The following is a 15,275-nucleotide window of genomic DNA, read 5'->3' on the forward strand; positions in this document are numbered from 1 at the left end:
GATAACTATTCCAAATCCACGGAACTTCTCTGGACTCCTCACAGAGACTTCTCGAATTTACAAGGAAAGAAAGCAGAAAAAAGAAATAAATTCTAATAAATTCGAAATTGATTAATGAATCCATAAAAACGAGTTCACAACCCTTTAAATAGGGGTACGAAGCAATGAGAAAGAAATCAGAAGCAAACTACAACTAAAACTCCTAGAATTCGCGACTTACTATAAATAGTAAACTTACTATTTATAGACGGTCGTGATGTCTACTAGTGCACAAGTTTTCGGCCAAAAATAGTGTCCTATTTGGCTTCACCAAACCGTTCTCCTAATTATTCTAAGCTCTTTTCACGTTGGGCGCAACTCCTAAAGCCCGACGGATGAAGAGTTATAATCAAACTAAAACTTACTATTTAAAACAAAATTAAAACAGGGAAACAACCGTCGATCCAGGGGTTTTTTGCAATTTCGGGCTACGCAACCCAGCGTAGTAGGGTTGGTTGGCTAAAGTAGCTTGTTCTACCCCAAAATCATATATTTTACATTAGATAACTCATTCCGGATTGCGAGATATACCCGATCTAAGGTCCGACGGTCCAGATCACTTATGTCGTCGACCGGGCCTTTTCTGATCCATCTTGGCCATGAAACTATCCGCGACCCGCTTTACATCAGTCTCCTCCACTTCAAAAGAACTCGTCCTCGAGTTCTCATCCTGCGCTGGTTCATGATACTCAGTCAAGTTCGCGACGTTGAAAGTCCTGAGATCGTCATATTGTTTGGAAGATCAACAACATAAGCGTTGTCATTCATCTTTCGGATGATTGGTACCAGTCCAATCTTTTTATTCTTTAACTTGTTGTACGTTCCGGTTGGAAATCGTTCTTTGTGCAGATAGACCATTACTTGGTCGCCCACCTTGAATACTTTTTGTCGTCGATGCTTGTCCGCTTGTTCCTTGTACTTTTCGTTCGAGGCATGTAGCTTGGTTTATACCTCCGCATGAATGCCCATGATCTTGTCAGCCATATGTTCTTCTGCAATGCTCATGCCTGAGAACTTGGGCAGAGGGACCAAGTCTAGTATGTGGCGAGGTACTCGTCCATAAATAACCTGAAACAGAAATTTCTCTGTCGAGCGGTTCACCTATTATTGAATGCAAACTCCACTTCGCTTAAGACAAAGCTAAATCCCACTGCTTCAGTTTTTCTCCTGAAATACATCGAATGAAGTTTCCCAACGTACAATTCACAACCTCAGTTTGACCGTTAGTTTGTGGGTGGTAGACGCTGCTGAACTGAAGTCGTGTATCAAATCGAGTCCACAAAGTCCGTCAAAAGTGGCTTATGAACTTCGTGTCATGGTCAGAAGTAATAGTCTTGGAAACCCTACGTAGCCGCACAATTATATATTTTACGTCAGATAATTTATTCCGGATTACGAGATATGCCGATCTAAGGTCCGACGGTCCAGATCACTTCTATCGTCGACCGGGCCTTTACTGATCCATCGTGGCCATGAAAATGTCCGCGACCCGCTCTACATCAGTTGTACAGTCTTACCTAAAATTATCTAGTACTACAGATGGACAACTTGGATATGAAGCTTTAAAAAAAAGGCAAAAAGGCTAGCCTTACAAAGTTTACGGCGTACCGAGTTACTTAATAGGCAATCCGCTTCCCTCTAAAGATTACTTCGGTTTGATGATCTTAGCTGTCCAAACAGTTCCTGGGAATTTAGAATCATATTAATTATGCCAGCGACAATCCGATCCATTGATCAAGCTTTTCCTCTCAGAAACTCACTTAGAATGCAAAACCTTGATCATCTAATTAATGGCTAGGAAAGTGGATGATCCTAAACCGTTCAAACATCGATTAGATCATCCATCATGCGGGTCACAGCTTTGGTTGTTTGTGCATCTCAAACATCATCCTAGTAAATAGGAGGTGCAATGAGTCGAGCTTAGTTGAGTTAGGATCTGCTAAAGACCGACCTATTTCATAAACCAGACCATGTTTCCAACCAAAACCCAAGATACCATAATCTGTCACTCAAAAATCACTTACAGTTCCAATTAATGGCTAGAGAAATAGGTGATCTAAATTATTTAGCTTTTTCTTTTCTTTTCTTTTTTTCTTCTTCTTCTTCTTCTTTTTTTTTTTTCTTACAAGATGGACAATTAAACTTTATTAAAAAGAACAAAAGGAGGATATAAGAAAGAGAGAGGAAAAGACCATACACCTGGCAACAATTTTACACAAGCAAGGAACCCAGATGTTAGTAATAAAGGTTCATGTACGATCCAAAGTAATTAAATAGGTAAGCACGATTATTAAATAGGTTAATCATAAAAACTAACCATGCTTCCTTGAAAAAGGCTTGTTTTTGCTGTTAGTTAATCTTTGATTAATGAAATATGATGTGCTCTTAAAATAAGCTCGCTTTAAAATCAAGCAATCATCTAACTGTCATATATTTTACATGGATTTCAATGTTGGTGTCTAGAGCTGGGCATCGAGACAAGTTAGACCAAGTTAGGGCTGGCCTGACTCTATCCAGTTTTGAAATAGGCACGATCTGAACTCGACCCGACTCGGTACCAAGTTCCAACATGCTTCACCCGATCTGAGTCCGGGTTTGGCTTGAACTAATCTGGACTGAGTCTGACTCGATTAAAAGTACCGAGTCGGATTGAGTTGGCACCGAATCGGATCGAGAGATGAGGAAAGGAGGAAGTAGAGAGAGAGAGAGAGAGAGAGAGAGAGAGAGAGAGAGAGAGAGAGAGGAGTAGGGTGGTGATAGTGGTGGGTGGCTGCTGGGCTTGGAAGAGGATGAGGACGAGGATGAGGGAGGGAGAAAGAGAGAGTTTGGATCAGGTGTAATGGGTAGAATTAGAGATACTTAGAAATTAGAATTTTTTATTATATATATACTTGAATCCGAGCCGAGTTGGATTTCGAGGCGACCTTGACTGGATTGAGTATTGGGTCAGGTGTAACAGATGGAATTATAGATACTTAGTAATTAAGATTTTTTGTTATATATATACTTGAATCCGAGTCGAGTCAGATTTCGAATTGAGTTGCATCAGACCGGATCGAGTATCGGATTAAGTCGAACCGGTTTGGGTTTGGATTGGGTGAAACCTACTCGGTTCGGACTGACTCACCCATTCGGTTCAGATCGAGTCCGGTCTGAACAAGTCGCACAGGTTGAGTCAACCCGTGCCCAGCTCTATTGGTGTGTAACATGTCTCAAAATGGTTGATCCGGAACTTTCGTAGTATTCAGATCATTTCAAAACATCATCAAACTGCTTCTGGCACAGATCAACCCTCCAATCTCTTCTTTTCAGCATTAGAAGTAAATTTAACGGTTTAAAATTATATCAACAAGATTTTATAGTTAGGCAGTAATTGACGTCACTTGCACAACATCTAAGTGGCCTAATAAGTGGACCCCACCATCCTATGGATGATTTGGCCAAAAATTAGGCAAGTCGAAATTCTTAGATGGGCTGTGCATATATAGTAAACCAATTGGATTATGGATAGCTAAAAACACTTGCCATAACTGTGGATTATGTTTCTTACTTTCTAGCCCACTTGATAAGTGGACCCACTTAAACCTTTGGACGGCTCATCTACAAGGTGTGGCCAAGCTAGTGGACACCGGAGATGTTCCAAACATGTTTCACATGGGAACACGTGGAGCATGTTTGGAGGTTAGGATGCACATGATGGCAAACATGGATGGAAGGAATAGGGTCTTCAAATATCCATCAGCTTTAGACTTCATACTGTCCGTCTGATTGAGTTCCCACTACATCAACGACCTCATCTTGAAACTCATGTGAGTCTACCAGCAAGGCATGATCAACGACCCTACAAGGAGCCCACCTTGATGTCAGAATCACTTCTATCATTCAATCAGTGGGCCTCACCATAGATTGGCTATTCCTAAAAGTCATAAATTATGGGTTGATCCTACTCATTGATCGATGGGTGTCCTGCGAGTAGGTAATTGATGATAAGAACACTGCTCAACTGGATCATCACTGAAATCAAACATTATTTGATTTTAACGAGTTAATAACATATGAAACCTGCGGAGATCATTTGAAATAATAATAAAATTTGCTGAGAAAAAGTAACTTTGAACCATACATGAACATAATATATACATGTCAATTAAACTATATTCACAAGCAATTGAATTCAGTAAAGAATTAATCCACAATAACAAATAGATATTATAATTAATAAAGTACAAAGTGCAATTTTCAAGGTCACAACAAAACTCTTATAAATTCAAGTTAAATAAATTTAAACAAAAAAAAAAAAAAACTCCAGCAATACATATATTAGTAATAAATCTTCAAATCTTGAATGCATAGAGAGGAAAAAAAAACTTAAAGTTAAGAAAGCTTTGAAACTTTAAACCTTATTTTCAAAAGGAAAAAAGCATTGCTGAAACCTTCTCTCAACTTGGATAAAAGAAGAAGAAAAAATAATTTAAAAAAAAAAAAAACAGCTCAAAATTGTAACCCCAAAATTTTCTCACCGTAGAAGGGTTTTTTTTAGGAGTAAAATATCATTCACGCACAAACACACCGCATGAGGTACTTGAACCCATGACTTCAATGTTAAAACACACACTATGTACGGTTGAGCCATGAGTAAAGACCCACACTTGAACCATGTTTGCCTGCATACAACTTGGGTCATATGGGCTTAAAAGATAGTTAAACCCATAATCATTTTGGTGTCACTATTTTAATAGCAATGGTCCACATTCCAAGTGTGTGGGCCGAGTTTGCAATTGTTGTCTTATTGCTCCAATCATCCAAGAGGAATTACAAGGTATGCGGAGCCCATCTCTATAAACAGTACACATTCGTTTTCAGTTTGGACAAGTGGGGCCCTTGTTACCATGATCTAGACCATTGGCCTGCTGTCTCACTATAGCTAGACAATGCCCAAAAAATGTTCAAGCTTGAAATTTTGAGTAACCCATATTAGCACATATTTCAAGAAAAATGTGGAATGTTGTTATATCCTTCTTTGTAATACAAATAGAAATTTACTATTCTGGACATTTTTGAGGCATAGTGCATCTACCGTTGGACATAACACACAATGGTCTGAATTCTGGAGGCCCTACTTATCAGAACTGAAAATAAGAGTACATTGTAGAAAGATGTGGACCACATATCATACACAATTCCTGATTATCTAATTATTTCCATGGTTGAATTCCAGGGAAGAGACTCGATTCTGAAGTCTGAAAACAAGAAGAAAGGATATTTCTGTCACATACAACTTATTTTTTCCTTTGTCTGTAGCACTTCGGTAAAATACAATGAGAAAAAGCTTAATACTCTGGCAAGAATATGACGGATGATGCACAGGCACCTAGAAATTGCATATGTGGCATACAATTAAGTTAATTAAACTGTCCAAATTATCTTCTTCTTTTTTCTATTTAGATATGTCATGGACTCTTTTTTTTCTTTTTTTCTTTTTTTCTTTTTTCTTTTTTTTAAACACACGCACACACACACCCCACACACTCACGCTGGTGGAATTTCACCACCTATCATGGACTAAAAGTTCTGCTTATTTTATTATCAGACCATCAAGTAAGTGGACATTTATTAGAATTGTTCGACTAATCTGAGTTTGGGATTGTGACTTAGCCGGTTCCACAATTTAATCTATTTAATTTGGGTTTACATATGCCATGTGTTCAATTGCTGGGTGCTTGTGTATCAAGCGTCACACGCTCCAGAGCATCATATAACTCTCCAAATACAATTTAGAAATTATTTTTTTTACTGCATTGCCAGAAAATGAGAGTAATCGGAATTTAAATTATTTTGACTGAAATGTGACAAATTTTACACTTGGAGTTTCTCCACGAAGGGCTAGCTCCTATCTAGTTCGGCACCATTCAGAAAATGGTGGTGACTCTTCGAATGTACATATGGCATAGTTCTTTTGCAATCCAGACCGTCCAAATTGTAGAGCCAACTGTGGATTGAGCATACCTGAAACTTATACTTAAAAAAACTTAAAGGGACCACTTATTACCTGTCTGTTTAACATCCATTAATTGAATGGTTGGGATTGAGTGATTTTAGACATATGAGTAATCCACAACAGGACTCACAAATTGGATGGTCTGAATAGATGTACATCATTGCCACGTTTGAGGAAGTTGAGTCACCGGGACTGTTTAAATGGTGGAGAACTAACTGCACGAGTCTAGCCCATCCGAGAAATAGAGAAATATCCAAGAGACATGGTCCAGTAGGAATACTTCCACCGGTGATTGTAACCGTTCAAGAGGTATGTCCCCTTCATGAATGAACCATAGAGAAGTATGGATTGCTACAGACCACCCGATCACCTCCATCAAAGGACAGCACTCAGTTTCTTTTTTCACACGGTTAGAATACTTCTACATATACTTTTACATTAAAAAAAAAAAATGGACCATCCATGACCCATATCCACTGTGGGCCCACCATTTGAAGTGGTCTCTGTACCACCCTAGATGCTCCAACTGGCGAACTAGAATTTCACTTCAGTAGTCTGCGGACTACCAGGCATATTCATGTTTTCTTCTTTAAGAATAGATTAGTGTTAGAGTGGCCCACTTGGAGCATACAATATACAACTTTAGTGAACAAAGCTGGCAGAGCAATTTGTGACAGAAGTTGAAAGAGACAATTTACAGCTGGTTCTACCATTCTCACCTTCTGGTGGGGTCCACCATTAGTGTGTGCACTAGCCCAATAATAGGCCTGTCCACTCCTCAAGTGAAAAGCTGACCGTTGGGAAAACATGTTGAGCAGATGTGGGTCATATTACGTAAGTGGACCGGACTGAATTTTGAGCCATGAAATGTCAAGCTTTATCAACTTTCTAAGGTGGCCTGGCCATGCATAATTGTGTCACATTGGATACACTAGTATAGTGTGATGGTTGATACACAGGCTTTGAAAATTTTACATAAGCATGTATTATAATCAAATTAACTAAACCTTTTCAAATTGTGGGAATGTATACCATCACAGTGATTCGGAATTGATTATTGAGCCATCCTAGATTCTAATTAATGAACATTTGCTTATTGATTTTGGACCTTTGATTATTCCAATTCCAACTATCCATCAATCTTCTAATTAGAAAATCAAACTAGTATAGCTTTGGTTGAACGGTTTAATTTGAGAATATTAGATCTTATATATTATCCTCGTCTCAAGTTATGTTTTTATAGGTAACATTTCTAACTCAAGACCTCACTTTAGCAGGCAGACTTTCTACCATAGAGCCGTGGGCTTGAACCCATATATAATGTTTGTATGGTTGGACCCGTTAACACACCCTTAAAAGGGACGTTTGACACATAAACTCATTTTTAATAAATTCCAGTCTGTTTTGGGCATTTAAATGTATTTTTATGCAAACAAAGCCGTAAACATGTTGGGAAAATTGAAAATATATAGGCCCCCAAAAAGGGAGGAAACTTCCATCAAAGTGGCTATAAAAAGAAAAAATAAACCTATGAGACTTGGATCAAAACAGTGAGATGGGACATTTTGGCTTTTTCAATAACACAACACAAACAGGCCTTATACTGAAAATTCATAAAGTTGACTTTAATGGGAACTGATCAGATACAATGGCTCATACTGAAAAATCTCTTTCTTGGCCATTTCTTGGAGAAGAAATTCCTCTGAAATTTTTAGTTTTTTGAGGTTTTTCTTGAAAAGTTATTGGCAGAACCTTATAAAAATAAATTTTTAAAGTATTTATTAATTTTTAATAAATAATTCTAAATTTTCAAATATATATTTATTAGCCAACCATTCTTCAAACCATGGATGGGAAGGTGTGGGATTGCCTAAAAAAGTGATTCTTTAGACTTTGTTTCAATACTGAGATCATGTGATCAAGTGCCCATGTGGTGTGGGCGTGGGTGTTTAAAAAAAGTCACGTAAAAAGATCCATCATGAGTCCTAATGAATAGTTTGATCAAAATGATTTATATTTGTGTAAACGACTTTCACTATCCCTATTAAAGGTTATTGACCAGATTGTCATATCACTGACTTAGCATAGCACTCCATTAAATGTGAGTTGGACCTGGTAAACAGCTTAGATTATTAAAGTGATTATGCGTACCCACATGATAGTCTTTTCGACTACCAAACTATTATTATTTTTTAACAAATGCGGAAATATGAGAGGAAACTCTTAATAATAATCCTTCCAAGGCTTTATGGTATCAAAGCTAGGGTCTCTCTCTCTCTCTCTCTCTCCAACCTCGACCGAAAGCAAAACACTCGCCACATGACATCTCTAAAACAAAGCTTGTGCTGTGTAGAGGAGCATTTCATGAATACTGAAATAGTAATAACTTCATAGTTACAAGGTGGTTGCTTCACTTTACGTAGCTGGATATAAGTGAATCACTGGTGATTTATTCAATAACCCAACAGATCTGGGATACAATTAACAAAATTTTCTGATAACAGTAATTTGACAGGAATGTATTAGCTGATCATAGATGTTGAGGTCAAATATTGCATATCGGACCAGTTATTGCCTGTATTTATGAACATGGTACCGTTTAATAGCCCATTTTAATCATATTTGTGTTGCGGGCGTATTCACGAGCCTGGATTGGAAAAGGGTGTTAAAAGCACGGATTTAACGTTCGAGAATGCACCAAGGCAAGGGCCGACTCAGGGGACCAAGATCGACGGAATTACACGTCGGGATCCACGAAAATTGAGAAATTGAAGCTCAAGGGAAAGTCAGCCAGATTGCAAGATCACAAGGTTTCCACCATCCACTCACTCGAAACTTCATACATGGCCTAAGGACCATAAATTAACCATACACATCGAAAATCAGCTATTGGATCTTTTTGAAAATGTCCCAACGGACAGATCAGCCCACAACTTATCAATGGGGCCCGCCTGATATCTTGAAATACTTCAATTTTGGTATCAACCATTTAAATCATACGGCAACCAGGTTGGACGGAGCTGATCTCTCATATACATCAGCATGGGACCCACATGTGCATTGCACATGTACAGCATGGATGCACCAGGCGTGCACGGAAACTCCAGGACGGTCAAACCGTCCTGGACTCGAATTCTTTCACAAACAGAGAAGGAAACGATCTCTGTTTCTCTTTCACGCGCAACCGACCGCGGGAAGTAACAGTGGGTCACCATCATCATGGATTTAGATGATCCACACCATTCATTCGTCCAGTGGGGTAGCTGTAACCCTCATCTAGGTGACCTTTTGGCCCCATGCAGATGCAAACACGAAGATCGATGCACAACATAGGATGAACGGTGAATTGAGTGAGTACAATGGGCCGCACAAGAACCTACGAAAACTACTCCTCCCCGACTGGTTTTTCACAAGGATTTCAATGGACGGTGGGGATTTCTCAACCGATTTCGATCATGGCCTCCACCAACGTCCCAGCGCAAGAACCGCGCAAGCCCTGTTGCGCGCAGCCGGGACTTCCGGGCCGTTCCCTGATCAAGATAGTGATCGGATCAGCAATCCAAACCGTTCATTCTCATCAACAGGGATCCGTGACCACCAGCATGGGACCCACATGTGCATTGCACATGTACAGCATGGATGCACCAGGCGTGCACGGAAACTCCAGGACGGTCAAACCGTCCTGGACTCGAATTCCACGGTCTCTGGTGCGTATGACTTCCGCATGGAGGACGAAAAGTCCGCTCCGACGAGAGGGTTATAAAAAAAGAGAGAGAGAAAGAGTAAAGAGAAAAAAACGGAGGTCGGCTGGAGGAAGACACGGGAAGGAGATTCTTTGGGGAAGAAAGCTTGGGTTGCTGAGATCGTGTGGAGCCTGGCTTGGTTTTTCAGGGCGTGAGCTGAGCTTGGTGAGAGGGAGCTCATTTGAGGCACGGCTGGAACGTGAGCAAAATGGGCAGGGCTTGGCTTTGAAGGAACGGAAGAAAAGAAGAAGCAGGAGGGATTCGGCTGGACGATCCGGGTTTTTTTTGTTTCTTGTTTTCTTTTCCTTTTATTCCTTTGATTGTTTTTCTGTGGTGCTAGCTTGATCATGCTAGGCTAAACCTCTTAGCTAGGGCTAAGAGGTGAAGCTATAGCGAGATAGGAGATTCTACTTTGTGCCTTTAAATTTCATAAACTGAATTTGATTTAGTGATTATTATAAGGAATATTTTTCTTAGTCTTTAATGGTCTGTTGTGACTGAAATTACAATGGGTTTGCAATGGCTCTGAATATTTCTTTCCCCTTTTATGTTTATGAAGTCAGGAAGCCCTGTTGTTCATCATTGCTCCATGGGTATGGTAGGATGACAGTATCCTTCCTGATCCTCATACATTGTTGATTGGCTGGTAATTAGTTTAATCCTGTTGTTTGCTTTGTCTCCTGGGCATGGTTAGATGATGGAATCCATTCTAATTCATATACCATTCACCTCTTGAAAACTATATCAAAGGAAGTCTAGTTAAATTCCATGATTTCTGAAGCAGGCATAATTTCTCCCTGATCTCTACAAGTGGATCCTCTGAATCCCTAGTTTCCTTCCTCTGAATTCCTTAAAGTTTTAGATAATTGTTCCACAATTATTTCTTAAATTCTACTTGGTTTAGATTACATCTTAGTCTAGTTCTAGTTCTACTTGGTTTCAGATAACGTACAGGTATCAGTCCCTGTGGATTCGACCTCGGTCTTACCGAGTTTATTACTACATCACAACCCTGCACTTGGGGTGTGAACAAGTTTTTGGCGCCGTTGCCGGGGACTGACGGTTACGATTTTCTGAAATTAATTAGGTTTAGAGTTTGATTTAAGATTAGAATTTGACTAACTTTAGTTGTAGACTTTTATTTGATTTCTAGAACTAGCTTGTTTTCCTGTTTTGTAGGATCTTGACATAAGTTTCTAAATTGGTAATTCCTTCCTAATCTCTCTACTTTTTCTACCTTTTAGAATTAGGGTTTAAATTTTGAAAATTTTAATTCTAGTATTTTTTCTATTTTTAGGAAGCAGTTTATTTTTAGAAACTGGGTTAGTTATTTCCCTTTCTAGAAAAATCCTCTAATTTTAGAAACTTTTCTCTTTTGTTTTTCACTTTCTAATTTTAACTCTTTTAGAATCTAATTTGTTTCCTAATTTATTTTTAGAATTTTTGTTTAGAAACTAACCTTCCTATTTTGTAGGCCTTTAAGATAGAAATTTCTAATTCGGTAAGCTCCTTCCCTACTTTCTATTTTTCAATTCTCTTTTAGCAATTTACTTTCTAGTTTAGGACTCTCCTAATTTATTTTAGAAATTTTCATTTTCTTTTAGGAATTCTTTCTTTTAGAAGCTAGTTCACTTCTATCCTTCTTTTAAAGGATTGTTCTTCTCCTTTTTAGAATCTAACTTATTTTGTTTTATTTTGCAGGTCCTTAACTTAGGAGCTTCAATTTGGTAATTCCTTTCCAACTCTCCCTCTCTTTCTTTTTAGATTTTCTTTTCCTTTCTTAGGATTAGGCTTTGAATTTGATTGAGGGCTGCGAGTGTTTCATGCCCAAGTGGGCCCGTGACAACACTCGACGTCTCTTGACTGAAGGAGGATTGGTTGAGGGGTTGACTATCCATCGCAGGACTAGACACCACTCGAAATCCCCTGAGTTAACTGAAGTTATGGCTGAAGACCAACCTCCTCTACTTCCACCAAGGGTGGAGGATACCCAAGATGAGAATGAGGTGCAACAGGCACCCCCGCCTCGTACTCTACGAGATTATCTACAACCGGCGGGAGTGAGTACGCCCTCATGCATGATTTTTCCTGAAAACACAGGACAAATGGACATCAAGCCAGGAGTTATCCAACTCCTTCCCAAATTCCATGGACTTGAATCAGAAAGTCCATATTTACATTTGAAAGAGTTCGATGAGATTATGGCTACATTATGTTTTCCTAATGTATCTGAGGATCGGTCAGAGTGAAACTCTTTCCTTTTTCCTTAAAAGAGAAAGCTAAGACGTGGTTACATTCACGCATCCTAGATCCATTGGCACATGGAGCGACATGCGAGGGAATTCATAAAAAAATTCTTCCCACATCATAAAAGGATTACCCTCAGGAAAGCGATCATGAACTTTGCCCAAAGGAAGATGAAACATTCTTCCAATGTTGGGAAAGGTTCAAAGATTTGGTCGATTCATGCCCACAACACGGATTTGAAACGTGGCGCATTACAAATTTTTCTATGATGGTGACATCTTCCATGCGCCAAATGGTCGAGACAATGTGTAATGGAGAGTTCATTAATAAAGATGTTGACGAGGTATGGGATTACCTCGATAGTCTCGAAAAAACACAATCATGGGACTATTGCCCAATGGCGAACACCACGTCTAGGCCGACTCAATTAAAGGAGAAAGGTGGATTATATCTCTTGAAAGAAGAGGATGATCTCAAGTGTAAAGTGACTACGCTCATAAGGAAAGTTGAGGCTATGGAAGGAAAGAAGGATAAGGTCAATGAAATTGTTTGCGGCATCCGTGATTGCAACATTCACACAACTGAAAACTGTTCTACAATACCTGCCTTTCGAGGAGTGTTGAATGAACAAGCCAATGCCGTTACCGACACAGTGGACTGCGCAAGATAAGAAGAAATTCTTCACCAAGGTGCGTAACTTTTTCTAGGATGATCCTTATTTATTTAAATATTGCCCGGACCAAATCCTAAGGAGATGTGTACCAGGCGATGAGCATCGAGCATCATCTCCTTTTGTCACTCACAGCCTTTGGTGGTCACTTTTCTGCTAAAAAGACCACGGCCAAGATTCTCCTGTGTGGCTTTTCTTGGCCCACTATGTTTAGGGACACTCATGAGTTTTGCAAAGCTTGTGAGCGTTGTCGAAATTGGGAGCATTATCCCGTCGAAATATGATGCCTTTGAATCCCATCCTTATCATTGAAGCATTTAATTGCTGGGGCATCGATTTCATGGGACCATTCTCCCAATCTTTTGGGAATATTTATATTTTGTTAGCAGTAGACTTATGTCACTAAATGGGTCGAAGCGATTCCGTGTCGAAAGAATGACCATCGCACGGTCATTAAATTTCTAAAAGAAAACATCCTTTCTCGATTCTAACGCCTCGAGCCATCATTAGTGATGGGGGCTCACACTTTTGTAATAGACCATTCGAGAGCTTAATGAAGAAATACGGTATCTCTCATAAGGTGAGCACCCATACCATCCACAGACAAGTGGACAAGTGAGATTTCTAATAGGGAAATTAAACACATTTTGGAGAAAACGGTTAACCCCGATCGTAAGAACTGGTCAATCCGATTGACCGATGCCTTATGGGCATACCGTCGCCTTTAAAACCCCTATTGGAATGTCTCCCTTTAGGCTCTGGTCTATGGGAAAGCTTGTCACTTGCCTGTGGAGTTGGAACATAAGCGTATTGGGCGATCAAAAATCTAAATTTCAATCTGAACAACGCATACCGTACGCAAACTTCAATTGAATGAACTTGAGGAAATCCGAATGATGCATACGATAATTCGAGAATTTACAAGGACAAGATGAAAGCATTTCATGACCAACATATTTTGCGAAAATCATTCACGCCTGGCCGAAGGTCCTTTTGTACAATTCTCGATTACATCTCTTTTCGGGTAAGCTTCGATCTCGTTGGACCGGCCCTTACATTGTTGTCACTGTTTTTTCGCATGGGGCCGTTGAGATAAGAGATCCCGACAATGGCAAGAAGTTTAAAGTCAATGGACATCGATTGAAACCATTTGTCGAGAAATTTGATTCGAGAGGACATGTCGCTGATACGTGATTTACCGCCTTATCTCCTAGTCTGATGGAGGTTTAGGTAGGTTTCCTGTTTTCTTAGGACTAGGGTAGTGCTTTATTTGTCTGGCTGAAGACGGTAAACTTAGCGCTCCTGGGAGGCAACCCATCTCTTCATTACATTTTATTTTTATCATTAGTTAGTTCAATGTTTGTGGGTAACATTACTGCAAACCCTCACGAGACTACAACTCGTCCACTAGGGGCAACCTAGGGGTTTAAAGGCTTGTTGCATACGCTAAATGCAATCGAGAGCACCTACGAAAGTGGTATAGGTAGGATTTTGTCTTTATTTTTTTGGTTTCTCTCTTGTACTGACCCCCTCTTACGTAAATATCTGTGGAAAGCCTCTTGATTCTTTCAGGTATTATCTTCCCATCACTTCTCATTTACTTATTGTCCCATGTGCATTGCATGCTTATTTCTTTTACATTGAGGACAATGTAGATTTTAGGTTGGGGGTGGGAGATTAGGTTTCCTAATCAGTATTTTCTTAGTCTTGAGCAGAAATTGTGAAAATTTTTAAATTTTTCTAGAATTTCGTATGAATTCGAAGCGATTTTGACGGCCAACTTGGATTTAGAATTTTTTTAAGATAAGTGATGTTGGAATTGATGACTCTTGGATTCAACTATTTGTTAGATTTCACAGTTAGGTTAGAACTATTAATCCATGATTAGAAGTTTTAAACATTGATTGAATCATAATTTTACATGTCACATCTCGCTTTCACATTAACGTTTCATTCGATATTGAAGGATTAATTAGGTGATCACTAAGCTTGAAAGGAACCAACCTGGGAAATTGAAAAGATTGGGCGAATGGTTTTTCACCATAGGTTTGCTCCCTATAGGTGTAGATTCGATTCCCCATGGATGATATGTGAAAAAGTTGGGTGTACAGTCTTTACCTTAGGTTTGCTCCCTATAGGTGAGGATCTAATCCCTCTTCTTGGCGTTACTTCTAATGAAAAAATCAAAAATTAAAAGAATAAAAAGATAATGTGTAAGCCAAGTTGGGTTATCGTGAATTCTCTTAGTTGTTACCAATGATATCCTTAAATATCAAGGTGAATCTTAATGTTGACAAGTCGAGATTAGACTATACATCCATGGAATTCAATATTTAGAATCGTTCTAATTAATGGATTAATATTTGAGCTTGATTATGAAGTACCGTGAGTTTGATTCTAGGAGAAAGTAATGCCAACATTCATGAATCTTAGAATTCGAATATCTGAATTGTTTTTCATAAATCTCTCGAGTTTATAGAAATTGTTCTGTAATTCTCAACTTACTTTTCACATATTTTGCTCGGGACTAGCAAAATGCTGGTTGGGGGTTGTGTTGAGGGTCAAATATTGCATATCA

General features: G+C 39.1%; 1 non-coding gene across 1 annotated transcript; it reads right to left on the reverse strand.

Moving 5' to 3' along the window:
- Window positions 1-12,158: 12,158 nt before the first annotated feature.
- Window positions 12,159-12,264, reverse strand: LOC131224476 (small nucleolar RNA R71). Its single transcript, XR_009160957.1, has one exon. It is a non-coding gene; the product is annotated as a small nucleolar RNA R71 (small nucleolar RNA).
- Window positions 12,265-15,275: the final 3,011 nt, after the last annotated feature.

The sequence above is a fragment of the Magnolia sinica genome, chromosome 13, assembly GCF_029962835.1.
Source record: "Magnolia sinica isolate HGM2019 chromosome 13, MsV1, whole genome shotgun sequence".
Taxonomy (NCBI): domain Eukaryota; kingdom Viridiplantae; phylum Streptophyta; class Magnoliopsida; order Magnoliales; family Magnoliaceae; genus Magnolia; species Magnolia sinica.